This window comes from Myotis davidii, unplaced genomic scaffold (genome assembly GCF_000327345.1).
Source record: "Myotis davidii unplaced genomic scaffold, ASM32734v1 scaffold452, whole genome shotgun sequence".
Classification (NCBI taxonomy): Eukaryota; Metazoa; Chordata; class Mammalia; order Chiroptera; family Vespertilionidae; genus Myotis; species Myotis davidii.
The window spans coordinates 339,850-347,095 of NW_006284245.1; the positions used below are offsets into that span (position 1 = coordinate 339,850).

The 7,246-nt window shown below is 37.5% G+C and overlaps 1 protein-coding gene across 1 annotated transcript in view; it reads right to left on the reverse strand.

Annotated features, from left to right (window-relative positions):
• Positions 1-7,246, reverse strand: part of UBE2V2 (ubiquitin conjugating enzyme E2 variant 2) — a 44,478-nt gene that overhangs the window by 10,458 nt on the left and 26,774 nt on the right. The window lies entirely within an intron of this gene.

The following is a 7,246-nucleotide window of genomic DNA, read 5'->3' on the forward strand; positions in this document are numbered from 1 at the left end:
AGGAATCCAAAGAGGACCACACCAAGACACATCATCATTAAAATGCCAAGAGCAAAAGACAAAGAGAGAATCTTAAAAGCAGCAAGAGAAAGAAACTCAGTTACCTACAAGGGAATACCCATACGACTGTCAGCTGATTTCTCAACAGAAACTTTGCAGGCCAGAAGGGAGCGGCAAGAAATATTCAAAGTGATGAATGCCAAGAACATACAACCAAGATTACTTTATCCAGCAAAGCTATCGTTCAGAATTGAATGTCAGATAAAGAGCTTCACAGATAAGGAAAAGCTAAAGGAGTTCATCACCACCAAATCAATATTATATGAAATGCTGAAAGGTATCCTTTAAGAAGAGGAAGAAGAAGAAAAAGTAAAGATACTAATTATGAACAACAAATATGCATCTATCAACAAGTGAATCTAAGAATTAAGTGAATAAATCATCTGATGAACAGATTGAACTGGTTATTTTAATAGAATCAGGGACATAGAAAGGGAATGGACTCACTATTCTTGGGGGGGAAAGGGGTGTGGGGGGTGAGGGAAGAGACTGGACAAAAATTGTGCACCTATAGATGAGGACAGTCGGGGGGTAAGGGCAGAGGGTGGGGTGGGAACTGGGTGGAGGGGAGCTATGGGGGGAAAAAAAGAGGAACAAATGTAATAATCTGAACAATAAAGATTTCATAAAATTTAAAAAAAAAAACACACTCAAACTAAGAACAGAAGGGAAATGCCTCAACCTAATGAAGGAAATCTATAAAAAATATACAGCTAGCATCATAATTTATGGTGAAAGACTAAATATTTTCCTTCTGGTATCAGGAAGAAGACAAGGATTTCCAGTCTCATCACTGCTACTCAAGACTGTAAAGGAAGTTCAAAATAAGCAATCAGGCAAGAAAATTCAATAAAAGGCATCCAGATAAAAAAGGAAGAAGTAAACTATTTCTATTTGCAACTGACATGATCTTCTATACAGAAAACACTAAGGTATGCATTAAAAACACTATTAGAGCTAATAAACAACTGCAGCAAGGCTGTGGAATACAGGATCAGCATACAAAAACCAGCTGTATGTCTGTGTACCTGCAAAGAACAATCTGAAAATCAAAAAAAGTACTGCCAATTACAGCAGGGATAAGAGAATAAAGTACACAAGTATAAATTTAACAAAAGTGTAAGCTCTATACACCGAAAACTATAAAACATTGTTGACAGAAAGACAACACCATAAGGCAGAGGTGGGCAAACTTTTTGACTCGAGGGCCACAATGGGTTCTTAAACTGGACCGGAGGGCTGGAACAAAAGCATGGATGGAGTGTTTGTGTGTACTAATATAAATTCAAAGTAAACATCATTACATAAAAGGGTACGGTCTCTTTGTTTTTTAGTTTTATTCATTTCAAACGGGCCAGATCCGGCCCACGGGCCGTAGTTTGCCCACAGCTGCCATAAGGTATCACTTATATGTGGAATCTGATGAACAAAATAAACTGACAAGCAAAATAGAATCAGAAGTATGGCTACATGAAACAGACTGACAGCTTATGAGAGAAGAGAGGGGTTGGGGATCTAGAAGAAAACAGGTGCAGAGATTAGCCAAAAAACATATATACCTAACACATAAACAAGGACAATAGTGTGGTGATTGCCAGAGTGAAAGGAGGGAGTAGAATGGCAACGGAAAATGGGGCAATGAGCGCACAGTACAGTGTGCAGATGGTATTTTATTTAGTTGTACACATGAAACCTGTATGGTTTTGTGAACCAATGTCACCCCAATAAATTCAAGTAAAAAAGCTGTTGACAGAAATTTAAGACCCAAATATATGTAAAGATCCTATACACATGCATCAGAAGACTAAATATTGATTAAGTAACAATATCCCTCAAATTGATCTACAGATTCAATACAATTTCTATCAAAATTTCAACTGCTTTTTTTTTAAAGAAATGGACAAACTTATTTTTAAATTCATATAAAAATGCAAGGAAATCAGAATAGCCAAAGGAATATGAAAGAGAACAATGTTCTCCAAATTTTAAAAGTTAATACAAATCTTCAGTAATCAAGAAGATAGTACTTCCATAAGGATGAACATACCTATCAATGGAATATAACTGAGAGCCCACAAATAAACCCATGCATTGTACTTACAAACTGAACTGATCTTCGACAAGAATACACAACAAGGGAAGACTAGACTCTTCAATAGTGTTGCTGGGACAACTGGATAGCCACATGCAAAGGAATGAAGTTGCACTAACAAGAGACAAAGAAGGCCACATCATAATGAGACAAAGGTCACTTCTTTGTCTCTTGTTATGGCCTTTGTTTGAAGTCTATTTTGTCTGATTAAGTATTGCTACTCCAGCTTTTTATTTTTTCCTTTCCTTTTGCATGGAGTTTTAGGAAGAGACTGACAGCGATAGAGTCATAGTGGAGGATTTAAACACCCCACTGACATCACTGAACAGATCTTCCAGGCAAAAAATGAACAAGGAAACAGAGACCTTAAAAAACACACTAGAACAGATGGATCTAACCAATATTTATAGAACATTTCATCCCAAAGCACAGAATATGCATTTTTCTCAAATGCACATGGAACATTCTCAAAGATAGAAGACATGTCAGAGCACAAAACAAGTCCATACAAATTCAAAAAGATTGATATAACATGCCAAACATCTTCTCAGATCACAATGGCATGAAGTTAGAAATCAACTATAATAAAGAAAACTCAAAAATACTCAAATACATGCAGGCTAAATAGCATATTATTAAACAACTAGAGGCCCAGTGCACGATTAAATCACGCGCGCGTATGGTCCCCTAGGCCTAGCCTGCCATCAGGGCCATGTCCACCACCCTACGACACCTTGCATGCTCCGCGGACGCTGCCAGCACTCTGTCCGGACTGCTGCAAGAGGCCTTTTATGATATAGATGAATGGGTTACCAATGAGACCAAGCAAGAAATTAGAAACTTCCTGGAAACAAACAAAAATGAACACACAACCATCCAAAACCTGTGAGATACAGCAAAAGCAGTCCTGAGAGGGAAGTTCATAGCACTACAGGCCTTTTCAAGAAACAAGAAAAAGGACTAATAAATTATCTAACACTACAACTAAATAAACTAGAAAAAGAACAGCAAGAAAAGCCCAAAGGAAGTAGAAGGAAATAATAAAGAGCGGAAATAAATGACAGAGAGTAAAAAAACAGTACAAAAGATCAATAAACCTAAGAGCTGATTCTTTGAGGAAAAGATAAACAAGACTGATGAACCCCTAGCCAGACTCATCAAGAAACAAAGACAGCTCTGGCTAGTTTGGCTCCGTGGACAGAGCGTCAGCCTGTGGGCTGAAGGGTCCTGGGTTTGATTCTGGTAAAGGGCACATGCCCAGGTTGTGGGCTCAATCCCCAGTACGGGCATGCAGGAGGCAGCTGATCAATGATCCTCTGTCATCACTGATGTTTCTATCTCTCTCTCTCCCTCTCTCTCCCTTCCTCTCTGAAATCAATAAAACACATATTTTTTTTAAAAAAAAGAAACAGAGAGAACCCAAATAAAATCAGAAATAAAAGAGGTGACATAACAACAGACACCACAGAAATACAAAGGATTGTAAACAAATATTATGAACAACTATATGCAAACAAACTGGACAACTTGGGTGAAATGGACAAATTCCTAGAAACATACCATCTTCCAAAACTCAATCAGGAAGAATGAGAAAACTTGAGTAGGCCACAACTGATGAAAATGAAGGAGTACTTTTAAAACTTCCAGCAAAGAATAGTCCTGGACCGGATGGATTTATAGGTGAATTTTACTAAACATCCAAAGAAAACTAACACCTATGCTCCTCAAACTATTAAAAAAAAAATACAGCCGAAACCGGCTTGGCTCAGTGGATAGAGCGTCGGCCTGCGGACTGAAAGGTCCCAGGTTCAATTCCGGTCAAGCACATGTACCTTGTCCCCAGTAGGAGATGTGCAGGAGGCAGCTGATCGATGTTTCTCTCTCATCGATGTTTCTAACTCTCTCTCTCTCTCCCTTCCTCTCTGTGAAAAATCAATAAAATATATTTTTTAAAAAAATACAAAAGGAACACTTCCAAGCTCTTTACCCAAAGCCAACATTATCCTAATTGCAAAACCAGATAAAAACACTACAAAGAAAGAAAATTACAGGCCAATATCCCTGATGAACACAGATGCTAAAATCCTCAACAAAATATTAGAAAATTGGATCCAGCAATATATCAAAAAACTCATACACTATGATCAAGTAAGACTTATACCAGGGATGCAAGGCTGGTACAATATTTGCATATCAATAAATGTGATACATCACATAAACAAATTGAAAGATAAAAACCACATGATCATATCAATAGATGCAGAAAAAGCATTTGACAAAATCCAACACCCTTTTTTGATAAAAACTCTCAGTAAAATGGGAATAGAGGGATCATACCTCAACATAATAAAGGCCATATACAATAAACCTACAACCAACATAATACTCAGTGGGGAAAAACTAAAAGTGTTTCCCATAGGAAGAAGGACAAGACAAGGATGTCCACATTCACCACTCTTATTCAATACTAGAGGCCCGATGCATGAGGGACCTCTCGGGATGTCGGACTGCCGGTTTCAGCCAGATCCATGCAGGCCAGGTCAAGGGACCCCACCAGTGCAAGGATCCGCACACCAGGCCTCTAGTATGCATATAAGATCTTTGGTGAATCATTTCCCGTTCTCCCCCTTCCCCCTCCCCTCTGAGATTCATCAGTCTGTTCCATGTTTCCATGCCTGTGTGTTGAACATCTGCCCCCGGTGGTCAGTGCGCGTCATAGCTACCGGTCGAACAGTCAGACAGTCGCTTAGGCTTTTAGATAGATAGATGATAGATAGATAGATAGATAGATAGATAGATAGTACTGGAAGTCCTTGCCATCAAATAAGAAGAGATAAAAGGCATCCAAATTGGAAAGGAGAAAGTAAAACTGTCATTATTCACAGATGACATGATATTGGTACATAGAAAACCCTAAAGACTCTACCAAAAAACTACTAGACTTAATAAATGAATTCAGCAAGGTAACAGGATACAAAATCAACATCCAGTAACCCCACTTCTAGGAATATATACCAAAAAATCAGAAACACCAATCAAAAAGAATACATGCACCCCTGTTCATAGCAGCACAATTTACAATAGCTAAGATTTGGAAACAGCCTAAATGCCCATCAGCAGATGAGTGGATAAAAAACCTGTAGTATATCTACACAATGGAATACTACGCTGCTATAAAAAAGAAGGAATTCTTACCATTTGTAGCAGCATGGATGGAACTGGAGAGCATTATGCTAGTGAAATAAGCCAGGCAGTGAAAGAAAAACACATGTTCTCACTCATTTATGGAGAGCATGTGCCGGGGAGTAGGGGAGGCCAGGGGAAGGTTGATGGGGAAAAAAAGAAGACATATGTACTACTATTTGTAATACTTTAAACAATAAAGGGGAAAAAAGACAGTGTATTTTATAATTCCATTTATACACAAAGCTCAGAATAAGCAAATCTATAAAGAAAGTAATTTAGTGGTTGTTTAGTGTGGAGGAAGTGAGGTGGAAAGTGACAACTAATGGGTAAAGGATTTGCTTTGAGAATGACAAAAATGTTCTAAAAGTGGATTTTGGTAATAGGTCCACAACCCTGTGGACAATAAAAAACATTAAATTATACTTTCAATGACTGAATTGTATGGCATGTGAATTATATAACAATAAAACTCTTTAAAAATAGGAAAGAGCCTGGCCGGTGTGGCTCAGCAGTTGAGCATCGACCCAGGTACCAAGAGGCTTCTGGTTCGATTCCCAGTAAGGGCACATGCCTGGGTTTCAGGCTCATCCCCAGTAGAAGCCATGCAGGAGGAAGCTGACTGATGATGTTCCTCTCTGATCGACAATTCTCTCTCTCTCCCCTTCTGCCTTCCTCTCTCTCTAAAAATCAATAAAAACATATTTATAAAAAAATAGAAAAGAAAAATAATTTGTATAATTTCTGATAAGTAATTGAAACAATGTTAAGAAATATTTAAAATGCTTCCTCTAATGCTTTAAGAGTAGCAACTTCATTAGCCTACATAAATAGACTTCATCAGTGAACAAGTTTATAAAATAAATCAAGAGAATATCAAGTTCTTTCCAAAGCAGAAACAAACACTTCCAGCTGTAAAGTTAAAAGATAGTTAAATAGACATTAAGTGATTGCAAATCCTGTAAAATACCAACAGAATGAATAAAAATTTGGGGACAAAAATTAATGAAAAGGGAGGAGGGAGAAAAGGGCATGGGAAAATAAATATCATGTCAGAACAAATCTGCACCTTATCAGTCTATAATATACAATAGCCTCCAAAACTTGAGACCTCACATGTTAAAGTACTGTAATTTATGCTTTGCAGTGCCGACCACCCATAAGAAATAATTTTGACTAGTTGTGTTAAGTAAATTTAAACCAAAATGACTAAAGCAACACCCATAATTCATCTGGTACATAAATAACCTCAAAATATATAAATTTAGCCTAGCACAATCATTAGTGGTCAATGTGAAATTCCCTACTATTTACTAGTTATAAATTTAAGTTCTTAGATATCAATCAAGAGAAAAACACATGCCCGATATTTTCACCCTACCTCAATATTCTATACACACACCTACACTCCAATAATTAAAATCAATATTTATTTTACTGTTTTCAAATCCCCATTCCAGCTTGACATTATGAATTGGTGGGAATAATGTACGTTCACAGGGTCGAGTGGGACAGACATGGACACAGCCCTGTGGAAAGAAACTTGGCAATATTCAATGAAGGTGAAGAAAAGCCACACCTCAGGAGACATTCCACTTATAGGTAATATGCACTGGAAAAAGTGCTCCTCAAAGTGCCAGGCCTTGAACTGGTTTTTACTAGTCTATGACAAGATAAATATAGGTTGAGAGTAGGTGTTTAGAGAGTTCTACAGCAATTTGACAGAGAAATTTTATTTTTTTAAAAATCAGAGCTTGTATTTAATCTTTTTTATTTCTAGTATTCAATTTTATTATATTTTACAGGGACAGATCCAAAGACAGAGAAACAGCAATCAGACTATTAATCCCCAGAGGGAAAGTAGGGGAGGGTGGGGGTAAGGGGAAGAGATCAACCAAAGGACTTGTATAT